Below are 25,963 nucleotides of genomic sequence, written 5' to 3' on the forward strand. Positions count from 1 at the left end.
TCACCGCCAATTGGCGGTGAGCGCGACCACGGGCGGCGCTGCGGAGCGCGCCTCCGTGACGTCGGCTTAGGGATTCTCGCATTTGTCGTCTGCTTCACTCGGGCTCGCTCTCTGCAGTTACTTTGCGCGCGGTTGGCTTTTTGTGCTTGTCCGCAGCAGATCTCGCGTATGCGCAACTTTTTTAAGTGCGAATAAGCGACCCCAAACCATCCACCGCCGGAGTCGGCGTCCGCAGTGCTCCTTTATAAAGAAACAGCATCCGGCGCCAGGTTTCGATCCGCGGACTTTGCGGCCGCAGCGCGACGCTCTACCGACCAAGCCACGGACGCGACGTGATATCAGCGTTAGTGACGCGCCTTATATCTTTAACGCATTCAAACTACGTCGTCAGCGGCGTGCGTTGGCGACTCAGCGGCGTTATAGCGGCTTGATAACTGCGTGGTGTACACGTGATACTACAAACCCGATGGAAGAGATGGAAGAGAAGGCGGCGAGGCGGTGGGCTGCGGGGGCCGAGCGCAAGCGCCGCAAGCGGGCCGACAACCGTGCATTCGCACTTTCACATTCTCCCCCTCGGGGAAATGCGGGGGAATTTTTTCGTCACAAAAAACATAAAATCGCATAAACTACCTCAAGGAATGATTTTAAGTATAGTTTTTGATACCGCTCCGGAAAGAAAACATTGCCGGCGTCGCCCATGCATTGCTGCGTAGCTGGTCCTGTGTGGAGCGCGAAGAGTCGGAGCTAGGCGTTAGCTTCTGGTTTCAGCAATCTTTCGAACAAAGGTAACAGCCGGAGTCTGACAACCGGCAACAGAGAAAATGGAAGACCATAACAAATTCGAGGCCATCGGAGCTGTCGGCTTTGGCAGAAGGCATTACGATTCCAGCTAATCGTATGTAAGGTAAAGCAGATTTGGCAACCTTGCCTAACGCTCGAAACTATTGTATCAAGTCACTTTAGGTTGTCCGGGCATGAAAGTGCGCCGACATGAATTATGGGGCACAAATAATGTAGGTTGATTTCCAAATAACATGCTGTGTGTATAGGCGCGTGCTGGTTTTATACCAGGCTTCTAACCAGTATGGAGGCTTATCGAACAAAGCGAGTTACCTGTATGGCAAACTTACACTAAGATAATGTTTGTTCAGAATTTGGAGGGATATTTCGGTACATTTGCCACAGCCATATCATCCCAATATTGTCGCGAAGACAAGAACGATGCAGTTGTCTTGAATGAGAAACACGTTTATTGGAGCGAACTTGTGCTCCCCTAATAACTCAAAAGAATACAGAGGCGGCGAAGCAGCGGTCAACAAAGTGACTTGCACAGGCGAGTGTCGTCGAATCGAATGCCCCGGCGTCCGCACTGCAGGCTTTTTATCGTTCGGCGCGCGTGGTTCTCGAAACGTCGATTCACATCGAGAACATAGTAGATCCAAGAAGATTATTCTGGGCTGTTCACGTTAGATCTGAATACTCTCCCTATTACAACAGATAACACATGCGGCACAGAAAGAAAGAATGGAACACGCGCTTCCCTTGGCGCAGAGATAACACAGACCGGCGCAGCCGCGCGGTAAAAGCAAAACACAAATAAACAAACACAATGTATGGTTCGCGGCATTACCCCCCCTCTAAGAGTGCATCGACCCGATGCTAACATAAGCGACAGTCCGAAAATAAAAATAAAATTCGTTATCGTCCGTAGAAAGGTTTTAAGCGAACCACGTGAACGACTTCGGGCCGCGTGCGTCGTCGTGATGTTCCGGAATCACCATCGGGGATCACCTCGTAGGTAAGTTGGCCGACACGTCGTAGAATCTGGTAGGGTCCTAAATACCGTCGCAGGAGCTTCTCACTGAGTCCGCGTCGTCGGATGGGAGTCCAAACCCACACACGATCCCCTGGTTGGTACTCGGCGTCTCGGCGTCGGAGGTTGTAGCGGCCCGCATCCACCAGCTGCTGGTCCGTTATACGAACTCGAGCGAGCTGGCGGGCCTCCTCCGCACGTTGAAGATATCCGTGGACGTCGGCGTTGAGGTCGTCGTCTTCTACGTGAGGAAGCATGGCGTCGAGCATCGTAGTTGGCCTTCTACCGTAGACAAGCTCGAACGGCGTCAGCTGCGTCGTCTCCTGGATAGCCGTGTTGTACGCAAACGTGACATACGGGAGCACTTCGTCCCAAGTCTTATGTTCAACGTCAACGTACATTGACAGCATATCTGCGATTGTCTTGTTCAGACGTTCTGTTAGTCCGTTCGTTTGGGGGTGGTACGCCGTCGTTCTTCGGTGATCCGTGTTGCTGTAGCGTAATACTCCTTGCATCAGCTCCGCAGTAAATGCCGTTCCGCGGTCGGTAATTAGGACTTCCGGGGCTCCATGTCGCAGCACAACTTGGCTTATAAAGAACTTTTCCACTTCTTGTGCAGTCCCCCTCGGAAGAGCGGCGGTCTCTGCGTAGCGCGTCATGTAGTCTGTCGCTACGACAATCCACTTGTTCTGTGATCGTGACGTAGGGAACGGGCCTAAAAGGTCCATTCCAATCTGTTGAAATGGTCTCGATGGGACGGCGATCGGTTGCAGAAGTCCGACGGGTCTTGTCGGCGGCGTTTTTCGTCGCTGGCAGTCACGGCAGCTCCGGACGTAGTGGGTGACGTCAGAGGTAAGGCCGGGCCAGTAGTACCTCGCCTTGATTTTTCCAATAGTGCGCGCTGTGCCGAGATGTCCGGAAGACGGGTCGTCGTGGCACGCTTCCAAAATTTCGTCACGAAGGTCCGCGGGGATGACGAGAAGGTAATTCGCTCTTGTTCCGGGGCTGAAATTCTTCTTCAGGAGGACGGAGTTTCTCAGGCTGAATGCTGGTAAGCTGCGTTTGAAGGTCCTAGGAACGGCAACGTTGCATCCCTCGAGGTACTCGATTATGACGCGTAAGTCGGGGTCGGCACGCTGCTGGGCGGCTAGGTCGCTCTCCGTCACGATCCCGAAGAACGCGCTGTCTTCGTCAGCGTCTTGTGGTGGTGGGTCGACGGGGGCGCGGGACAGGCAGTCGGCGTCGGAGTGTTTCCTGCCGGATTTATAAACGACTGTAACGTCGAACTCCTGCAGGCGCAAGCTCCACCGCCCAAGACGGCCAGAGGGGTCCTTCAAATTGGCGAGCCAACACAGCGCATGGTGGTCTGTTACAACCTTGAATGGCCTTCCATACACGTATGGGCGAAATTTTGAAATCGCCCATATAATAGCCAGGCACTCTTTCTCAGAGGCAGAATAGTTTTTCTCCTCCTTCGACAGACCACGGCTGGCATAGGCGATTACCCTTTCGCAGCCGCTTTGCATTTGGACAAGGACGGCACCCAAGCCTATATCACTGGCGTACGTGTGCATTTCCGTTTAGGCATTTTCGTCGAAATGAGCGACCACGAGCGGTCTTTGCAGGCGTTTTTGCAGCTCGCAGAATGCTTTTTCTTGGTCGTTTTCCCAGCTGAAAGGGGTGCTATCTTTCGTCAAGCGCGTGAGTGGCTCTGCAATGCGTGCGAAGTTTGCGACGAAGCGCCGGTATTATGCGCACAGCCCGAGAAATCTTCGCACGCCCTTCTTGTCTTTCGGCCTTGAGAAGTTCGCAATGGCTGAAGTTTTTGCCGGGTCAGGTAGGACTCCCGCGGCGTTGACGACGTGGCCCAAGAACTTGAGTTCCCCGTATGCGAAACGGCACTTTTCAGGCTTCAGCGTCAACCCCGACGTACGAATGGCCTCGAGTACAGACTCCAACCTTGCAAGGTGGTCGTCGAAAGTCCGGGCGAATACCACTACGTCGTCGAGGTATACGAGGCAGGTGTGCCACTTAAGGCCAGCTAGCACAGTATCCATGACTCTTTGAAACGTCGCTGGTGCTGTGCACAGCCCAAACGGCATCACCTTGAACTCGTATAGGCCGTCTGGGGTTATAAATGCAGTCTTCTCTCGGTCTCTCTCGTCCACTTCAATTTGCCAGTAGCCGGTCTTCAGGTCCATCGATGAGAAGTACTTCGCGTGGCCTAGGTGGTCGAGGGCGTCGTCGATTCGGGGGAGGGGGTACACGTCCTTTTTCGTGATTTTGTTCAGTCGCCGGTAGTCAACACAAAACCTTAATGTGCCGTCTTTTTTCTTTATGATTTCGACGGGCGCAGCCCAGGGGCTTTTCGAGGGCTGTATAATGTCGTCGCTGAGCATGTCGTCGACTTGAGTCCGGATGGCTTCCCGTTCGTGTGGAGAGACGCGGTACGGTGACTGTCGGGTGGGTCGGGCTCCATCTTCAGTTATTATTCGGTGCTTCTCTAGAGGGGTCTGACGTAGTTTTGCGCTCGACGAAAAACATTCGCTATAGCGACGCAGCAAAGCCAATAACTTCTTCCGTTGTTCTTCCGGTAGCGCCGGTTTCACGTCGAAAGGCTGCGGGAGCTTGAAGGTTTCTACGGGTGTGCGTTCAAAGTCGGCGACCGCGATCACGTCACTTGCTTCTTGCGCTTCTTCGAGGAATGCAATTGCCGCGCCCTTGCTTAAATGCTGGTACTCCTCGGTGAAATTCGTAACCAAAATGTGGGATTGGTGTTCCTTGAAGCGCGCAATGCCTCTTGCGACCGACACACCACGGTTGAGAAGCACCCTTTGATCGGTGTCTACGATAGCGTCGACGTCAGGAGCAGCATCTTCACAGTAGACTGCGACCATCAAGCTTGCGCGGGGTGGTAGGGTGACATGATCATCGGCAATCCTTACAGCAGCACGTCGTTCGGGGTTCGGTTCCGGCGTCATGGAGTGATTGGGGGAAAAAGTTATTGACTTGGTCTGCAGATCGATTATTGCACCGTTGTCCATCAAAAAGTCCATTCCAAGAATTACGTCGCGGGAGCAGTTAGGCAGAATGACGAACGCCGCAGGGTACGTTGTGCCGTCTATGGTGACGCGCGATGTGCACGTTCCACTTGGCGTCACGAGGTGGCCTCCTGCTGTGCGTATGTGCGGACCGTCCCATCTGGTCATAACTTTCTTCAGTTTAGACGCAAATGGTCCGCTCATTACCGAATAGTCAGCTCCCGTGTCTACGAGGGCGATTACGTCAAAGCCGTCGATGGACACCTTGACGTCAGATGCAGTCTTCCGCGGTTCGGTGACTGATACGGGTAGGGCGACGGTGAACGGTTGAAGCGGGCTGGTCCTCGGTTGGTGTTGGAGAGGTATTCTTCGATCTCAGCAGGGCGCTGGCCGCATCGGGGGCGTGGGGCGTCGACGGAGAACCCTCGCAAACCGAGCCTCTTGTAGGGACAGCGACGGTATTATCGGGCGTTCGCCACACGTCGGTCTTCCTTGGCGTCTGGTATTGGTCTACAAGGCGTCGGGCGGGCGCCATTGGACGGCGGTATGGCTCGGCCTCTTGACGACGGGTTGGAGCAGGGCGGGGTTGACGAACAGCCGAGGAGTAGGTCATGGCTTGTGGTTCGCGGGGTGCTTCCGATGGCGTAGAAGTTCCCAGTGCATTTTGGACTTCTTCTCGGATTGCGTCGGTCAGGGAAGCCACTTGAGGTTGCGGCGTCGTTGGAAAAAGCTTCCGAAGCTCCTCCCTGACCACTGCTCGGATGGTCTCTCGCAATGTATCGGAGCTTCCATTTGCGGCACCGATGGTCTCCGAGAACAGCGCGTTGACAGGGCGGTCGTACTGCCTCGTTCGAATTTCTAGCGTCTTCTCCATCGCGGCCGCCTCAGACGCGAATTCCGCCACTGTCTTCGGAGGGTTGCGGACTAGACCAGCAAAAAGCTCTTGCTTCACTCCTCGCATTAGAAACCTGAGCTTCTTTTCCTCGGTCATTTCAGGGTCCGCACGACGAAAAAGTCGCTTCATGTCCTCAACGAAAATCACGACTCCTTCGTTGAGGTGCTGCGTTCGAGTTTCAAGCAAAAGCGCAGCTCGCTCTTTCCTCACCACGGTAGTGAAAGTCTTAAGGAACTCCCTTTTGAATTGAGTCCAGTTGGTCAAAGAGCTCTCATGGTTCTCGAACCAAGTTCGAGCAGCATCTTCTAAGTAAAAGAAGACATGCCGGAAAGTTTCTTCGTCGTCCCACCTGTTGAAGATGCGGACGCGCTCCAGCTTCTCCAACCATTCTTCGGGGTCTTCAGCGGGGCTCCCCGGAACGATGGCGGTTCTCGGGGCTGCTGCAGGATGATTGGCGACGTTGTTTCTTGCACCATGGTGTTGGTTGCAGCGTTCCTTCTCTTGGGCCCTTCTGGCAGAAGACCGAACTCGGGTAGCAATCCTTGCAGTCGGGGGCTTTCTCTGGTTGGACTGGCTTGGCGGCTTCGAGATGTCGTAGAGGGCATAAAGACTTAGTACCCAGCACCTCCACCAGATGTCGCGAAGACAAGAACGATGCAATAAATTGCAATAAATATTTAATCAGCTACATAAATATGCAGGGAGGCAGAAAGCCAGATAAGTGGGTGGAAATTCAAAAGCAACTTGAACGGGAAGGAATAGACGTGTACGCTTTAGCCGAGACTCACCTCCGGGACCTAGAAGCCCCACCTATCATAGACAATTATGTCTGGGAAGGTTGCAACAGGACCACAGGAATGAAGAAAGGGGGAGGTGTTGGCATGCTCATTAAACAAGGGACCGACTGGCAGAGAGTGCATGAAAGTTGTAAAGAGCATCTATGGGTTAGAGGCACCATAGAGGGGAAAAATACATGGTTAGGAGTGGTGTATCTGTGGACCGGAAGTAGTGCTAAGGAAGAAAATGAGGAAATAGTAAACTGTTTGAGAAGAGATATAAACGAGTTCAAAGATTCGGGCGAAATAATCATAGTTGGAGATATGAATGCCCATATAGAAGGTTTGGATGGATACACAGACCACAACGGTTCTCTAGTGATATATCTATGTCAGGAAAACCGGCTTGTAATAGTAAACACGGAAAGCAAGTGTGACGGACAAATAACGTGGGAAAGCGGTAACAGGCAGTCCAGCATAGACTACGGTTTAGTATCCGAGACAGTATACGGAAGGCTGCGGGAAATGAGGATAGATGAAAATGGAACAGACAGCTTAGGAAGCGACCACAAGCGGTTTAGCTTGAACTTTGGAGGCGCAACCCGGACAAATGCAGAAATAGGTACAATAGGAGGAAATAATTTGAATAATGAGCAGTTAAAGATCATCGCTGATAGATTGGAAGATGAAATCAATAAATACCCAGGCAAAAATTGGGATTACGATGAAATAATTGCGTTCATAAAGGGTAAGATTAATGAAGAAAAGGAACGAAACCGATGGAAAGGGAAGAGAAAGCCGAGAAGCTGGTGGAATAAGGAAATAAAAGAGGCTATCGACCAGCGAAGAAAGGCGTCGAGAGAACATAGAGAAGCAAAAAGAACTAGTATGGAACCGGAGGTAGTGAAGGAAAAGTGGGATGTCTACCGTGGGAAAAAACTAGAAGTGCAGAAAATGGTGCAAGCGAAGATCAAGCAGAAAAGCGAACAATGGATAGCAGAAATACGGAAGAAGGACAAAAGCGCATCCAAGAAGTTTTGGAACCATGTAAAATCACTAAGCTCAAAAAACGATAACCATCAAAAATTCCTGATTGATGAGGAGGGGGAACATTTAGAAGGAGAGCACGCGTTGGCGCATATTCATCGAGTGATTAGTGAGAAGTTTAGGATAATAGTGGTAGGGAAACCTGCACCGATAACATCAGCGCCACAAAAGACTGCGGAAAGGGAAATAAGTTTGAGCAACCTTGATTGGAAAAAAGCAGAGCAAAAGGTTTCCCCTCAGACAGCAGTGGGCCCGGACGGAATACCAATGCAACTGATAAACCTACTTGGACCTAAAAGTAAGGAATCGTTTATGAGGGCAATAGATAAGGTAATAGAAACCAAACAAGTACCAGAGGACTGGTTAGAAAGTAGGATGAATTTAATATATAAAGGCAGAGGACACAAAGCCAGTATTGAGTCATACAGACCACTCACAGTAACGTCAGTGGTGTATAGATTCGTAATGCAGGCGATAAAATCAGAAATTCAAGCATGGATGGAAGAAAATGAAATACTTGGGGAACTGCAGAATGGATTTAGACAAGACAGGCGACTGGATGACAATCTGTTCGTGATAACGCAATGCATTGAAATTGCGAAAGCACAGAATAGACCACTATGGATTACGTTCTTGGACATTAAAGGGGCATATGACAACGTAAACAGAGAACGGCTGTGGAGAATGTTGAAACTCCAGGGATTAGATGACGAGTTAGTACAGTTCCTTATAGCAATCTATAAAGACAACAGAGTGCACCTTACTTGGGAAGGGCAGAAATGCGCCCGGCAGGTCAACATCCATCGGGGACTGAAACAGGGATGCCCTTTGAGCCCAATACTGTTCATGCTTTACATGGCAGGGTTAGAAAAGAAACTGGAAGAAAGTCAAGTAGGGTTTAGCCTAACCCATATGCTGCAAGGCGAAGTGGTACAACAGCATATTCCGGGAATGTTATACGCAGACGACATTGTTCTTTTAGCTGATAACCAAACCGATATGCAGCGGCTAATAAATATTTGCGGCCAGGAAGCCACTGACCTCGGGTTAAATTTCGGTGCAGAAAAATCAGGAATAATGGTTTTCAATGACGCTACCACCGACGTAGTGTCTATCCAGCAAGGCGAATTACCTAGAGTCAAGGAATATAAATATTTGGGAGTGTGGATAAACGAAGGGGATAGCTACTTAAGTACTCACGAGGAGCAACTTAAGGTTAAGGGAAAGCGAAACGCAGCTATAATGAAGCATAGAGCTCTGTGGGGGTATAACAAATATGAAGTAGTAAGAGGAATGTGGAAAGGAGTAATGGTTCCGGGTCTCACGTTTGCGAATGCTGTACTCTGCTTAAAATCAGACGTTCTATCACGCCTTGAAGTAAACCAGAGAACGGTAGGACGTCTGGCCTTAGGCACGCATGGAAAAACAACTAACGAAGCAGTTCAGGGAGATATGGGCTGGGCGTCGTTTGAAGTTAGAGAAGCTCAGAGTAAAATATGCTTTGAGATGAGGTTGAGGGCAATGGACCAACGAAGGTGGGCAGCTAAGGTTTTTAGGTACCTATACTTGAAAAGCGTGGACACGCAGTGGTTAAGAAAGACTAGAAGGCTAACGATGAAATACGGAAAGAACAGTGGGGAATCCAAAACAGCCAAGGTAACCAAAAAAGAGGCAAGGCAGATTGAGACGAATAAATGGAGGGAAAAAATGGAAGCCAAAACGTCGTTAGAGATGTACAGGGCTGAAAAGATGAACATCAGAAAGGAAAATTTCTACGATAATTCCCAGGGCAGTGCTTTGCTTTTTGAGGCTAGAGCAGGTTGCCTGCGAACTAAGAGTTTCGTGGGGAAGTATTCACAAAATGATGGGGTATGCGTGGTCTGCGGAAAAGAAACAGAAACTATGCGGCACATCGTGCTAGAATGTGAGGGTATCCATCCAAATCTACATGAAGGGAATATTGGGCTGTCAGAAGCCCTAGGATTTAAAGGTATCACAGAGGAAGTTAACTTCAAGGCTGTCGAGGGGACGAAAAGAAGATTAGAATGCTGGTGGACGAAAAGCAGAGAGGGGAATATTGCCTAGGACAGTTACCACTTGTAACAGAAAAAAAAAAAAAAGTATTTTGTGCCTAATAAGCTTTTTGTGCCTGCCCTAAGCAGCGCTAGTATTGAACCAAAAGTGTAAAACATAGGTATATTAGTCTTTTTTGGTAAGATGACATGTCATCACCCCGATACAAAGGGGAAACCAATAGAAATCATCAAATCATCATCATCATCATCAATGCAGTTGTCTTGAATGAGAAACACGTTTATTGGAGCGACCTTGTGCTCCCCTAACAACTCAAAAGAATACAGAGGCGGCGAAGCAGCGGCCAACAAAGTTACTTGCACAGGCGAGTGTCGTCGAATCGAATGCCCCGGCGTCCGCACTGCAGGCTTTTTATCGTTCGGCGCGCGTGGTTCTCGAAACGTCGATTCACATCGAGAACATAGTACATCCAAGAAGATTATTCTGGGCTGTTCACGTTAGATCTGAATACTCTCCCTATCACAACAGATAACACATGCGGCACAGAAAGAAAGAATGGAACACGCGCTTCCCTTGGCGCAGAGATAACACAGACCGGCGCAGCCGCGCGGTAAAAGCAAAACACAAATAAACAAACACAATGTATGGTTCGCGGCAATATTCAGATAGGCGTTATGGTAAAACTGCACTCAAGAGGAGGAGGAGAAAACTTTAACAGTAAAATCGAGCTGGTTAGTGGGTAGGCTCCTCAGTCCAAGACGAGAGTGAGTTTCCTTTCCCTTTTCCCGTCGCAATCCACAACCACCAGCAGTAATTTTCTTCAATTCATCGAACGCCATCCCGAGTAGGTCAGGATTTGTTCTTTGCGACTGAAGGGGCTGGAAAACAATAAAGATCTGTTTGAACACATTCATCGGTTTCGAATTGTGTTATACTGAAAACCAACATCTATACTATTTATTGCGTTCGTTATTAAGTATATCAGGCCTTCAACATTGTAATCATATCATAACTGTTCGGGTTGAGAATTCGTTACGATAACGATGGTTCGATAGAAATTCGGTGCACAATAGCCGCCTTCGAGTACTGTGGACAACGTTATCTACGGCGTTTCGCGGTGGCGTATATAGCCCAAACCTTCTCATTGCATTTGCATGTGAATAAACAACGCACGCTGTGGGTATGTAGTACTTTTGTACGCAGCCATAAGGAAAGCCCATTTCTGAAGAAGGTACTGTATACCTTACAGCCCGAAGAAAATATCCACACGAACTTTGTGAGCCTCGCAAACATCCCCAAACCTCCTGGGACGTTTGGGACGGTACATAAAAATCAATGCGTTGGGCGCAGAAAAAAACACGCAAGTCAACAACAACGAAAGAAATGGAAGGCACCCGTTTTATTTCCTGCTGTGCGATCCGCTGCTTGGTGCGTAGGATTAGACTGTTGAGTCTTCATAAGAGCATCTCAGAAATATTTTAGGGAAGCCTCTGCATTTTGAATACTTATCGAGGAGCTCTGAGCACTGAAAATCAGAAATTGGACGACGTACACACGATCGCCTGAGTGATGCTCCATGAAAGTCGTTCTCTCTCTCCTCGTATGTTGTAAACTTGTGGTGGTTAAAGCTTGAAATTATTCAGAGCTTTCAGAATATTACTGAACATACGTTTTTTAAAGCACCAAAGCGGGCGATTTCTAGCACAGGCACTGCTGCCAGTCACAAGCGGACGACCGCGGCGCGGGTGTAGCAGCGGCGCAAATGTAGCAGACGACAGCGGAGCGAGTCCCTAAGCCGACGTCAGAGCCAGGGGGCGCCACTCAAACATCTCACCGCCAATAATGCCGCGAGTGAATTTGTGAAAGCGCCAGTGGTAAGCCTAAACATCCCCGGCGGAGCCAGCCGACTCTCTCGAGCGCTTGGAAACCGCCGCCATGAGGCTGGCGCCTCCCCGTTGGCCCAAGTCGCCAGGCTCCTCCCACTGCCGCGCGCGACGCGCGTCAATTTCTAGCCAAGGCAGATGCTGCCGTGGGCGCGGAATAGTCGACGCGGGCGCGAAAAAATCGCACGCGCAACGCCGACGCGCACAAATTGCGTGCAAAAGCGCGCCATGCGCTTCACGCTTAGCACGAAGCTCTTTTAGCACGAAGCTCTTCTTACTCTACTTGCAGCGGCCCCTCGGAGCCCTGGCGTTCTGATTGCCTTCTTCTTTTTAGCTTAGCCCTAGCACCTGTCGACAACGCTCGTGACTGTGTCCTATCGTTCCATTATGCGGCGCCTGACACACACGGTGACAGTATTTAAGCTGCAACCGTAGTTTACTGGGTTGCGACTTTCTCCCCAATTGTCCAAAGAGCGATTTGAAGTGAGAAGGCGTAGGAATCTTCAGTTGAAGGGTTTCTGTTAAGCGGTGTAACTTCCGGTGCCCCCTAGTGTGTAGCTATTCGGCAAAGTGTAAAGCGTGAACCGCATGGAGCGTTTTCTGCTCGCGAAAACGCACCGCGCACGCCACAGGCGCGCTAATGCTGCCGCGTAACCACCCGCACGCTGCGCGCGGCGCGGCCGGCGGCGGCAACATGGCGGCGGCTCCGGCAGCGATGTGGTGTCGGGAGCTCGAGCGACCGCTCGAGCGAAGGCGCGAACGAAGTTCCTTGTGCGGTAAAGGAGCTTATAGTGTGGGTGAAAACGGTACTATAAGACATCATCCGCGCAGCTAGTGAAAGCACCCATTCAATATCTGCTGGGGTAGTAAGCCTAAACATCCCCGGCCGAGCCCGCCGGCTGTCTCGAGCGCTTCAAAACCGCCGCTATGAGGCGCGCGCCTCCCCATTGGCGCAAGTCGCCAGGCTCCTCCCACTGCCGTGCGTGACGCGCGTCAAAATCTAGCCGAGGCAGATGCTGCCGTGGGCGCGGAATCGTCGACGCGGGCGTCAAAAAAACGCACGCGCAACGCCGACGCGCGCGAATCACTTGAAAAAACGCTCCACACGGTTCGGCCTTAAGACTTTGACCCGCGTACTGGAGACCAAACCGCAGCGGTGGGGGTGGAGTGTGTGGAGCACCCAACTCCATGGAATAAGAACAAAGCAGACGTTAATGCCTTCGTATTATAGGTGAGCATATGCCTAATATTTCGGCAGGTCAGTTTTTCAACATGCACGAAATTTGTAGGTATGTGCGAGGAATCCCGTTCCCGTTCGTCTACAGCGCGTGTGGGACGGAGCGTGTCAGAGCGAGGAATGCACACCCGGCGATGGTTCGGGCAGCGGAAGTACAAAGCGGCAGTTAGCGTCACTAAATAAAGTCTTTGAGAGTATCAGCACTTTTTCTCTCATTGTTGTGTGCCGCCAGGATTTTCATTGGTCGGTCGGCACCACGTGATATTTGTTTACATATGGGCGCAGCCATTTTGTTTTTCGGCGCCTCTCCTCTTTATCTCTTTTTCTCTCTCCTTCTGCTGCGCGGACGCTAGAGCGGCCGGTCACACTGCGCGTCGTGAGAGACGGCAACACTAACCGGAAACAACATGGCCACCATACGCTTCCCGGTGCACCAAGTGGTGGTACTCTTAAGCGTAGCTTATTTAGAGATGGTAGCGGCAGTGTGTGTGGGTGGACCAGCGGAGTATCACGGCGTCTCGTGTCTCCGAGCGACGTCCCCCCGGCCGCCGCCGTCCAGACTGCACTACCATACAACCCACCGCGACTGCCCAAGTAAACCGTGAATGTTTCACCATGTACCCGTGCCGCCAAAGGAAGCCGGTTTTGTTAGAGTGGCGTATTGTTCAGTTAGAGCAATAAAGCAATTGCTGTGCTTGCTGAAGTCTGAAGTGGTGCTTCTGCGCTGAGTTTAAGGCTCACGAAGCCGTTTCCACGAACGGGAATTCTTTAAATCTGAAGCACGATTTTTGGTGAATGCTGTATATTAATTCTTACTTTACTATTACCCCTCAATAATGTCTATATATGTCGGTATTTTACTGTTCTGAGCTGCCCCCGACTGGAAGAGACCGTCAGAGAAAGCTGCGTATTCTTCGCAGCTGAAGAGACACCGGTTGCTTGTAAACAGTGGCAGAAATTGCTTGATTGATTGTGGGATTTAGCGGGCCGACGCAACGCAGGCGATGAGGCGCGCCTTAGTGGAGGGCTCCGGATTAAGTTTGCCCACCTGGGGATCTTTAACGTGCGCCGAAATCTCCTACACACGGGCGTTTTTGCTTTTCGCCTCCTTCATAAAAGTGGACACTGCGGCCGGCAATCGAACCCGCGACCTCGTGCTCAGCAGCGCAACGCCTCAGCCACTGAGCCACCGCGGCGGGTAGGCAGAAGTTGCAGCCAATGACCTGTATATATTCACACCGTACTTCATCTCGGTTGATATTGGGCTCTGTATATATTCCCAATCGTCGTCTCTGAATTTAATCACCCGAATGTGCTTCTGGGGCATCCGCAGGAGCTCCGCTCGCTGCTTCCCGTCAATTAAGTTGTGAGCACCGATTTGTTGAGAATAAGGTCTAGTCGCGACATCCCTTTGTACGGGTTGCCTCTGGGCACGCACCCACGCACAGTGGTTCATGTTTTACGTTGTGAGCACAGCACTTTATTCCGGACCCTTGCACATCTATTGCAAAATTTTTATTAGATGTTTTTTTTTTCTCTATGGCTGCATGATTTAAAATGCAGTGCTATCCGTATACTGTCGTAAAAGCAGCACCTGCCCTTAAGAGGCGGTTTTCACTGTTCAGTACTTCAGCGCACATTTTCGATGTTTGCAATTATTTTCGTGTATTCATGTAGCAGTTTGGTTATATACAATTTGTCATATACAAATACGGGAGGCCACGTGTAATAAGATTTTTAAGCGTAATTCAAAGATTTCATTTCGTGGGAAGTAGGAGGAGGCAGGCTGGGACAAAAGGCTGCAAAGCCTGACAGAGGCCCCAGCCCGATTTGGTACAGTACAATGAAGAAGCAAAATCAAATAGGCTGGAAATTTTAAAGATACAGTAATGAGAATACAGTGAAGAAAAGTTTGTCATCCAGCTGAATGCAGCCGTACAGCTACAGAGGAGATATATGTAGCTTTCTCCGAAACTTCGTAGTTGAAGAAAAATTCGTCCTGGTCGAGGATTCGTCCTGGTCCGGTGCTCTACAAGCCACATGTAGAGCACCAGACATTAAAGAACAATATGGGAAAGGGACAGTAAAGTACGCGTAAATCTTACTCCAATTAAGAGTATGCGCTGAATATCAAGAGAACAGCCAGTTAAATTGTTTCTCCCCAGCTTAGGTAAATGTACCGGAGTGCATGCTTTTATAGCATTCCTAGTCTAACTGCGGATTGTAGGTGCCATATCTTGAAAGAAGTCACGACACTAGGCTCTTCCAGGAGAGCGTCTGGTAACTGTCTCAGTGTCATGATTCTCGCAGCAACTTTTTTTTTTTCAAATGTCAATAGACCTACTTCGCAGAAATTCTTTCAACAGCCGCAGACACTGAATTTCTTGCTGAAGTCTTTGATAAACTGCTTGTCACTGATAAAGATGGGATTGATAACTGGGCTCAATCTGCATCCATTTACTTTGAGGTGTATCACCACCTGAAATGTATCCAGCACAATAAGTAATCATTATTGACGAACAGGAAAACGCTCAGCTTAAATGCTTAACCGAGGCTTAACGATTCCATCCAGTGCGTCATTCCCGAACGAAAACATCTGTAAACCACCACCAGCGAGTACGTGAATGAATAAGTACAATAGGTACGCCACGCACCGTAACAATATATGTCCCTTGTGCAGTGTTGCAATTCCAGAGCCCGCCTTCCAATTGTCGGATTCAAAGCTCACCGCTTTATTGCAGATGGATATAGGGAGCGTTCAGCCTACATAATCGGCTGAAACTTTAGCAACCTCATCTGAAAAAAAACTGAAGAAAGCTCACACTAAAGCGTAAGACTTGAATGTAGCGAACCTGACACCACAGTAGCGTGTTTCCCCTTTTCCGCCTCACGGCGTTGTTTAGGCGTCGCCGCTGTACGAGCGACCACAGCTGGATGTTCGTCCTACTACATCGCACGCGGCCCTGCGCGCATTTATCGCTGCGGCGGCGCCCTGCTCGCCTCTGCCGCCAGGTGGCGCGAGTTCCGCGCGCTTCTCCATTCCCTTTCCGCAAATCTCTCCCCGCCATCAGGCGCTGCTCCAATCCGGGTGCTTGCGGCAGGGGGTGTGGTTTGACCTCTAGCTCTCAAGGTCAAAACTGGTCACCCCGCGAAGACTGCCCGAGGTAGCGTACTGTAGCTTTCACTACAACGTTAATATGGTCGTCGACAGGCGTCCTCTTATCTGTCTTTCCCAAATAGAAGAAAAGACAGCATACCGATGAATTCAGCATAAAAGTATAACCTCAGTGTTCATTCGCCAGACGTGTCTGTCGACAGACGTGTCTGTCGACCAACGATCGATGGTCGAAGTCAGGAAGGGAAGGAAGCCTAAACAACCCGTCGTGAGGTGCTGTTTTGTGAATGGAGGAAGTATGCAGTACCATGGTTTTTATGGCCTTCGTGCTTCGGCTATACGTCATCAAGGTATGTGGTGGTACCCTTAACAATTCGTTGATGGTTGTGGCTGAAGCACTACGCTGCTGAGATCAGGGAAGCGGTTTGGACCTTTGCCGCGGTGGCTGATTTTCAGATGTAGGCGACAAACGAGAAGGGCCGTGTCTCAATATTTGGGCTCATATTAAAGACCCGGAAATAAAACGTAGACACCCATCCAAGGAAACTGCTAAAAACGTTAAAAAATACAAAAAATACGTTTCTTATTCTCTACGGAAGCCTTGTTTCGAATTTCGTTCGGTGTTTACGTCGGTGTCTGCAGTCGGTGTCTACGGTGTCTGCATCTTGATTGTAAGCTGCCTAAAACCTAGCTTACAATCAAGAACCACCGATATTGGCAATCTCTTTGGGGTAGACCCACACTCTCGCCTGATGTTCACACAGTTCTCCTCTTTCAGCGATGTGATATGCTCCCATAATTTCGTGGCTCATCTGTTATCTGTGAGGTTGTAAGCTGTAAGCTGCTTGTTATGAAGTGTCCGCCTCACCTTGCTATTTCGTCCATTTTTTCTTGCTCATGCGCAGTGCCTTTTGTTGCTTTGTGTTTCGTGTTCATATCCTGCCTTCTTCAATTGTTAGACAGCGCTCATCATCGGGTTCCTTCCTGTGCCGGCGTTTTTTTTACGTCTTTATTTCTGCAGTTAACAGGTTACAAACCTTGCGACAGTAATGGGGAGATTTATAGTGGAGGGGGGGGGGGGGAGCGCTGTCCACGTCTTCGAGGTAGGTTGGTCCCGAGGTCGGCTCTGTAAAGAAACGGCCGGGTCCTCTCTCGTCCTTAATATAGTGAAGAAAAGCCCGCCAGAGCCAGAGTGCGTCCGGTGGTCCAAGGTGTGGTGGCGCATCGTTCCACTCCTGCAGGATGCCAGGTCGGCGTCCACAGAGAGACTGAAGTGCAGTCTCCCGAAATGCAGTAAAGGCAGGCCGATGTCACAGAAGATGTTCAGGCGAGCCTCTTGCGGGGTATATCGGGCACTGTGGGGTCACGTACGACCGCGGGTTGATGAGGTGTAGCCGCGATGGGGACAGAAGTTGGCTTGTCTGGGCTCGGCAAGAATTACCGCCTCTATCCTTCGAAGAGTACTGGATGGTCGCTGATTTCCTTGGGGCTGGCGAAGTGCCAGAGAATGCTGCGGCGATAGCATTGAGCACGATGCCATCACTCAGCGCTGTCCATTGGAGGCGATGGTGGGTGTGCAACATCGGCAATTGCCGAAGAAGTGGAAACGACAGCGCATCCAGGAAAAGGCGGGGAAGAGCTGCAGCGCGCGCTGCCTGGTGTGCGTTTTCGTTCCCAGTAATTCCCTCATGTGCAGAAATCCATTTGAAGAATATGTTGTAGCCTCCCTCCCGTACGCGACGTGCTCGTTCCCGAATTGGGTTAAGAACAAAGTAGTCCGCTCCGCCTGCACTGCAGGCGGTGTACGCTGCTTGGGAGCCGGTGTAATTATAATAGCTGCGAGATGACGGATCCCACCTTTCCACTATTCGAGTAATTGCAAGGCGTATGGCGAAAAGCTCAAAATTGGTGACCGTATGTTCTTCGGTGAGCCGTTGAACTACAGTCGTGTCTGTCTCAGAATCGTGGCAAGCTAGTGCGTTTAATCGGCGTTCATCCCATCCAAGATATATCTGCCAACTAGCCCAACTGGCAAAGCTTCCGCGGGACTTTGCACGCGCACTTCCGCTCTCTCACCTACGTCACTTCCGGAAGCCAGCAATGGCGGTGTTTTTTTTTTTTTCAGTTCCGGTTCTGAAGGCGCAATTTTACTACTCCCACACATCTCGGGCGTTTCTGTTTCGAACGCAGTGTTTTACAACCATACCGTTTCTTTTACGCATACTGTTCGATAGCATTATTTTCTTAATGTCAAAAATTTCAATTCACCGGCCTTTGAGTCGGCCTACATTCTTCGAAGGCAAAAGCCTAGCGATTTTCATTCTTCTTTACGGCCACAACGCGTTTTCGCCCATTTGTTCGCTTTCGTTTCCTCTTATACTGACGCGAAATACCTCTACACGCAGACCGGCCGCAATTCCAGCAGAAGCTTTCCGACAGTCAGGGTTCTCCTCCGAGTGCCCCTCTTCTTCATGTGCCGTCACGTTTGTCTTTCACGGCACGCGCTTCAGGCTGATTTTTGTCCCTCCTTGCAGGGGGCCCGCTTAGCGCTGTGGTTAGCGCTGTTTCCCCCCGCTTGTGCGGTACGGCTTCAAATCCCAGAGAAACTCAATGGTGATTTCCTCTATTTTAAGCGCACAGCACTTTAGAGGCCCAGCTTGTCGTCGTAGCTCTTTTGCGGTCACGCTATCTTGCCGCCGCAGTCACGCGTCGTTACGCACCCAATCAGAGCCTCGTCGCGTCACGCATCCAAACAGAGGCTTCGAAAAGGCAACCTCTCGTCCCTCGACTTGGACTTCCGGCCAAAACTAAAGGGGATACTTGACAAAGAGGTTTATATACGCATAACACTTCGAAAATACCGGAACCGCTGGCACCTGTTTAACTTGCCCCCTTGTCAAACTTGTCAAACTCGTTCTTTTCAAACTTGTCACACCCGTTCGAAACTTCTCGAACCGCTGGTACTTGTCCCTATTATTCAACGCAAAGAAAACTACAGGTACACCCTTAGGCAAAAAGGAGTAAAAGTTCGTCCTTTGGGGGATTAACGGTCTTTGCCAGAATCATTGCTGCTTTGAGGACTAAATGTGAAGGGACGACCAGTTAGTCCGCCATCCGGTTGGTCCGTTCCGATACTCCCCAAGGACGAACTGCCGAGAGTAGCAGAAAAAAAGGGAAGATCGGCACCAGCAGGGACCGAACCAACCACGCCGGTAACTATACACAAGTGTGACGGTCCCCGGAGGGGAGATGGCGTCACTCTACCAACTAGGTGGGTCCACGCAGAGTTGAGGGGAAAAGAGACAACGCAGGCTCAAAGGTACAATTTAATTAACAATAGTTAGCGCTGGTGCCGGTGCGCTCATCCGTTGAGAGGCTGGGACCCTGTAGGGCGGCTGGCGCTGGGTCGTGGAGCCGAGAAGTCGTTCAGGTGCGGCGCTGCAGTGAGCACGTGCTCGAGCAGGGCCGTTCGGGGGGGGTGCCGGAATTCTCGTGCCGGTCGGCGTAGGCGGTCCGTGCTCCTGGCAGATCGTGGACGCGGACCCGAGATGTGACCGCTGGCTGGCTGGTCCCGGGTTGAAGGGGGGGGGGGGGGGGGGGAGCGCGCGATCGGATCACTCCTACGGGCGGCTTCCTCGTTCGGCCCGGCCAGATGATGTCCAGTCGGGAAAAGAGCCCTCGGGCCTCGTTCGCTCGCCTTCTTATACCCTCCCTGGGTTACGCACAGGGGGGGTAAGGACGAGCTCGTTGGAGAACCGGCCGGTCATCGCTCTGCGCGTGGGCGCGTCACCCCGCAAGCCCTCGGGGATTAACATTCTTCTGCAGATTAACATTCTTCCGCGCGTGCTTCCGCACATTCCGCGCTTGCTTGGCCTTTCTTCGTGCCACGCGAAGTGTCTGCCGCCCGCTTCTACATGGGAACACGTTTCTGCGTGCGCATGGGTTGTACGCGGCAGTCAGTGGCGATGTCCGACCGTCACACAAGGAACCCGACGCGCTACCACTACACCGCTTCGCCGGACGGTTGCTGCGGTAGATAATTTTCAAGTGTACAGCGTGTAGTGCTGTGCAAGGTGATTGATTCATTGCAACTGGTGCCGGAATTTCTATCCGTCCAAGCGACCGCGACAGCGATGTGCGCTTAGCGCTTTGCTAAATTTAGGGACTATTGCTTAGTTCGATTGTAAGTACAGCCGTACAATCATAGTTTTTTCTCGTAAAGAGCAATCAACTCGTCGCCTAGTTGAGATAGATGGCTGGGTGATCGGACGACTCATTTGTTTCCGCACAAATTAGCACAAACTAAGTGTATTCTTAGTGTTAGGTACAGTCGCCAGCAAAAGTTTGCAGGATGTGCAGCGCGTGGCCGAGCGGCGCAAAACTGCATTGCTGCGCCATCTGCAGCCAGTGGGCGCCGGGTCGAAGCTCAAGGAACTGGCGTGCTAGGCGCGCTTTGCGCATGCCTGTCCTTTATTAGTTACGGGGCATCTCTGATCCCTCCCGTGCCCCCGACATGTTTTCGATGTTCGCGGCAGCCGCTGTGGCGCCGCGTGACCATCGCCGTCCTTCCGTTATCACTGGGGCAACAAAACACGTCGCCCGCGGCCGCCGTTTGCGAGGCGCGCAACGTTGAATAAATCTTATCTTCCCCGAGGCACTGCTGGTTCAGCACGAATTATGTTCTAATTTTTAACCTAAGCACCGATAAACTGTAAGCTGGCCCAGAATTGCCATTCGCCGCTCATGCCTGTAGCTACCGCAATTGATGTTGGTGCGTGCTCTGACCATGCTGCCACGCGCTCCGGAGGACCAAAGAAGGCATATCGCCCGCCTTACGGGCAGCTCTAAGTAGGCAGTGACGCAAGTGCAAGTGGAAAGTTGCGAGTGCAAGTGGCAAATGGCAAGTGGAAATTCTGAGTGCGAGTGCGAAATTCTGAGTGCGGCGGGAACGAGCAAGTGGCAATAAATTACACACTCAGATGAGTGCGAAGAACTTTTACGGGCCTCCACTATAACAGAAAACAAACTCAGAACTGTTGAGTTCAGATCAAATACTCCAGTTCGTACGCAAAGTTTTTCCTATGAGGACTAGGGGGTGCACCAGTTGTAACAGGCGGAACACACACCTAGTTTTAAGTGAAGAGAAATAGGAAAAAAATTTAGAGCCCTTCCAGTCTGTGATGAAGGACGACAAGCCAAGCTGGGCGGAATTCAAGAAGGTCACGAAAGAAACTGGTTGTGGGTAAGAGTTTCGCTTACTTCCTAGTTATTTAGCTGAATGGAAGCAATACGGACTAATGTTTTATTCTATAGGACAAACACGGGGCTGAAACTGACTCGCAAAACGTTGCAGTCGTCTGCGCGACTAATTATCATACGATTTGGTCTGGGGTAGTTCCGACAAAACGAGGGTTAGAGCCGTTTTCTGTAACCATACCTCCTCCTTTGAATGTCATGTATGGACAGCAGACGGGAATTCCCTATCGTTTACAGCTTCCCTATTAACTAACTGTGGCAAGTAAATGTGATTCGGCGTAATGATAACGCCATCCTCGCGGCCAATTTCGGTAGGATGTTTTTACATGATACCTACATTAGACAAGAAAGTTTGCTTTGCCGCAATATTCACCGGAAAGTTTACTTTCCCGCAATATTAAATTCGACGACGCGACTTTTTTCTATGCACCCCGTTACCAGACGCAGTTTCCGATAGGTAGCCTAAATAACTCCTGTAAAACAAATTTAGTCGTCGACCAATGCATCACTTGGAAGATATGATTTATTCAACGTTGCGCGCCGCGCAAACGGCGGCCGCGGGCGACGTGTTTTGTTGCACCAGTGATAGCGGAAGGACGGCGATGGTCACGCGGCGCCACAGCGGCTGCCGCGAACATCGAAAACATGTCGGGGGCACGGGAGGGATCAGAGATGTCCCGTAACTAATAAAGGACAGGCATGCGCAAAGCGCGCCTAGCACGCCAGTTCCTTGAGCTTCGACCCGGCGCCCACTGGCTGCAGATGGCGCAGCAATGCAGTTTTGCGCCGCTCGGCCACGCGCTGCACATCCCGCAAACTTTTGCTGGCGACTGTACACGTGTTAAGTGCTCTAGCTATCGTGTGTGAAAGCGGTCGGCTGTGTGAGTGTCAGAATAGGGAAACAGACCATATTTTCCTGCATCGGTGAAATAAAATTCGGTGTTGCTTAGCCTGCATTCTTCAAGTTAGCGTCGTTAGACGATCGGGACTGGGAAATGCAACTGGATTTTACAGCAGTTGCAGCATTGTCATAGCTTTGGCACACAAGGCAATTATGTACCGAGTGTAAAAGATAACTTCAAGACGCTCACCTGTAGAGAGCATTTTCATTTTGCAGTTGTTGTCATTAGCAACTAAGGCGTTTTTTTTTCTCGTCTGTTAAACGTATACACATTCATTACGCTCGGGAATCAACGTTTCCTATTGTCACTAATATTTGTGTTACTGTTGACGGGCTTGAAAACTTTCATTGGCCGTTATTATCTCGTCTGAATCGTATGCAACACAGCGTATCAACATAACCTCACCAAAAAGCGTCTGTCGATCGCGCTTCGCCGCTCCTTGCCATTACCCCCCGCTCGATTGACGCTAGGTGCTTTCCGTATAATGAACATCGATATTTTCCCCCATGGCACCATGTAACGGACCCACTGACTGCATTGACTTTTGTTTTGGAAATCTGAAACTGTTTACAGACATATGCGCGAAATGGCAACGAAGACCCCATTACAGGGGATTAACGACGCAGCAAAGAGACTAAATGCATGCGTTTGGTCTTCCCGTTTCTCCTTACAGATCGGCGGGAACGAACAGTTAGTCCGCATTTGTGCACACGGCACACACTCTGCTACAGATACTCCCCTTGAAGATGAACTGTTGCCCGCGAAGACCAACAGCTGTATTTTAGTCCCTATTTTAGTCCTTTTTGCTTAAGAGTGTACATTTGAGGCTAAATATATGCAGTTAGCCGGCAGTCTCCGCGTCCATTTAGTCAGAAATGATCATTGTGTTAGTTTGTACGATGGTAAGCGAAAAAGGGGTCGCCGAAGAAAAGCAAGCACACAAGATCAGAACCCTTGCTCGTCCTGTTTTAGACAGAAGAAGAAACAGAAGATAAAGAAAATGCGAGCTGGCCCAGGAAAAAGAGGTGGAACATTGAATTGCATTGAAGCAACCTCTGTTCAGTTTATCAGGAGTGGAGTGAAACACAGAATGGAAGAGCAGGAGGCGTGGTAGCCTGAAGCGAAGAACGGCGCCACAGCTGGTATGGCGAATCACTGCTCTGCACTTCCGACCGCTTTCACGTTGAGTGCAAGTCCCTTAGTTTTTCCTCTTTACAGCGCCGGTCAATGTCGTACCATTCGCGATGACGCATGACGAAGGTCACTTCTGACGTTGAGGGAAGATATGACGAGCGCTGGTAAATCGGTATTGCACACAAAGACGAAAACACTCGCGTTCAGCCCGCCACAGATCCTCTCAGGCAGAGCATATCCACGGTCCACTGTATACAGCCATTTGAATAAGCAGTCGAATGTCAGAAGCATGAACGGGCATTCACATCAACTTCTCTTATTGAAAACTCATGGACGTGGGTTTGCCAATGTAGCATGGTTTTCGTATTCTGATTCACCCGGTGTGCAAGATATCCCGAATTTAGAGAAATAAGGCCAAGAAATACACGAAATGCTTCTCCGAAAGACGCACGAAAAACGGTATTTCCACGTAGAGGCGTTTACGCACTGCAGACAGCAATGTCCCGAGTAGGGGAGGGGTGGGGGTGGGGGGAAGGGGGTTGACGAGAGGCAACGGCTAGGTAAACGCCAACTAAGTTTGGCCTTAGTTCTTGCCTTGCCCAGGAGACCTTACGGCTCACAGAACCTAGACGTGAGGGGCAACAGGAGTTAGCGTATAAAGCAAGTAACACGTGCGCGGAAAACGATGCCTTTTCTCATGCGGTTTCTTTCCTTATAGGAAGCCGGTCCTGCAAACTTCGTGCGCGTTCTTTAGCGCTGGCGGACCGGTTTTCTGGAGAGGGAAACACGTGCGCCAATGCGCTGTTCTCTGTACACGCATTTCGGCCTTAAGGGGTAAAAGCAGAGACGAAACAGGTTGAAAGTTTGATCGTCGTCACTGCCGCATGGGGACCGGGCATGCATAACTTGTGGTAACCTACGGCGTAAATCGTGATTGAGCCAGGCTGGAAGACCCGTGTATTGTTTCTGCAGAAGGTGCGAATGACTGAAGAAAAACAAAACATATTTCTGTGAAGGGACCTAAATAACAAGAAAACTGAAGGAAAAGAGACACAGAGAAAAGTTTATATTCAGACAGCCGTAGTCAGGGCCGTTGTGACGCAGTCTGTATGGCCGGTCCGTAGATCTCCCAGAGTTCTTCCCAAACCCGAAGGTATTGGACCACCAGAAATTCGTGCGTCGGCTTCACGTCCACGCCAAGACCTGGGTCCAGCCAGTCGTCCTAGGAAGCGATGTGGGTGTTCAGGTGGGGCGCCACGTCTGGTGGGTGTACGGCAAGTGGGATGCCAGAGGGTGCCATTTATGTAGTGCGCACCAGGTGCAGTGAAAAGAGAGGAGGTTTGTGTGCGTCACTCCGGCCTCCCCCCCCCAGAAAAAAAGAACAAGAGGAGGTTTGTGCTGTTGAGACCACAGATGCGGTTTCACGGGAGTGAAACCGAGTGGTCGGCGACTGGGAAACACTGCCTAACTAGCGCTTAGCGCACAGAGATGCTGTAGGCATGCCTGATGTTCTAAAATCTTCTGGGTGCCAGGGCGGTACACATTTGGCCACAACATGAACGGACCCGGGAAGAGTTTCCGGGTAAGCGCGTGTGCTCGAGCATTACCGCCCTAGTTGGCATGACCAGGGACCCATACTAGCGTTATCTTCTGGGCGGTCTTCATGCCCATCCTCCCCGCGGGAAAGAGAAGGCAAAACCAGTAAGCACCAATATGTGGAAGGGATATCTGCGAAAGAAGATGCGCAGTTTAAAGCCACAGATGGGTTCAACGAAAATTCCTCGGGATCTTAACAGCTTGCATTCTTTGAAGGCGAGAGTCTGGCGGTACTTATGAACAGCGTCTATACTGCTACAACGCACTTCTGTCTCTTTCTTCGCTTGAGTTTCTTTGTCTTTTTGCGGGAAATTTTTCGACTGGCTTGTTTTCTGGTACAAAAGTATTTCTGCTACATCATAGGAATGCGATTCATCGGCTATTTTTCTGTCTTGAATTTATTTCGTCTTATTGGCTGCTTGTTTCGGTTGGCTCAGGCCGTCAACATTCAACATAAATTTAATCATGTGCAGCTTTCCCGCTCGTGGTAGTCCTTTCAAAAGTGATTACTCTGCAATTATTTAGCAAAATGTAAAATATTTTTGCGCAGCTAATATTGGGGGTGAAAACTTGCTTTGTGCACAGTGTTAAGTCTAGCGCATTGCGTGACTAAGCGGCAGAGCCATGGAAACTATCCAATACAAATGCATGGGGAATATAATTGGGCAGCATATCACACAAGAAATATCCAGAATTCTGGAAAGTTATCTTACAGGTTTCATCCCCACATTGACTTCTTGCATTATGCGAAATATCACTTTTCTGAAGTGCTTTTGCTAGGTTCCTGAGAGGGTGGAATTTTGAGCTAAAAAGCTTGGGATAAAAAGATAAGCTTGCAGAACGAACTATTTGCTTTAGTAATTATTGGTGTCGGGCTAGTTGTTGTAAAACCTTTTGAAGGAATGTTGCACTGGGTAGTGCTCACAAAAACGGATCGTCTTTGTGAGAAACTTTCCTGCAAGCAGCGCAACTTTCCCTCGAGAGCTAATTTCCCTTGCCCATTGATTTCGTACAAGTAAAAAAACAAAGGGGGGGGGGGTAAAACCGGAAGTTACGAACGAACACGCACGCATAGACGCACTACGGCGTGCTACGCGCAATATGTCGACCGACGCTGCATAGTTGTTCGGCGCGTTAGGCTTGTCTGACACTACACTAGCCAACTGGCATAAGCGACACTGACACTCAAGTGGCCCTGCTGGCTGAGTAATACACAATCTCTCACGAAACGATT

This window comes from Haemaphysalis longicornis, unplaced genomic scaffold, assembly GCF_048455015.1.
Source record: "Haemaphysalis longicornis isolate Haplotype H1 unplaced genomic scaffold, Haemaphysalis longicornis Haplotype H1 scaffold_12, whole genome shotgun sequence".
In the NCBI taxonomy this organism is placed as follows: Eukaryota; Metazoa; Arthropoda; class Arachnida; order Ixodida; family Ixodidae; genus Haemaphysalis; species Haemaphysalis longicornis.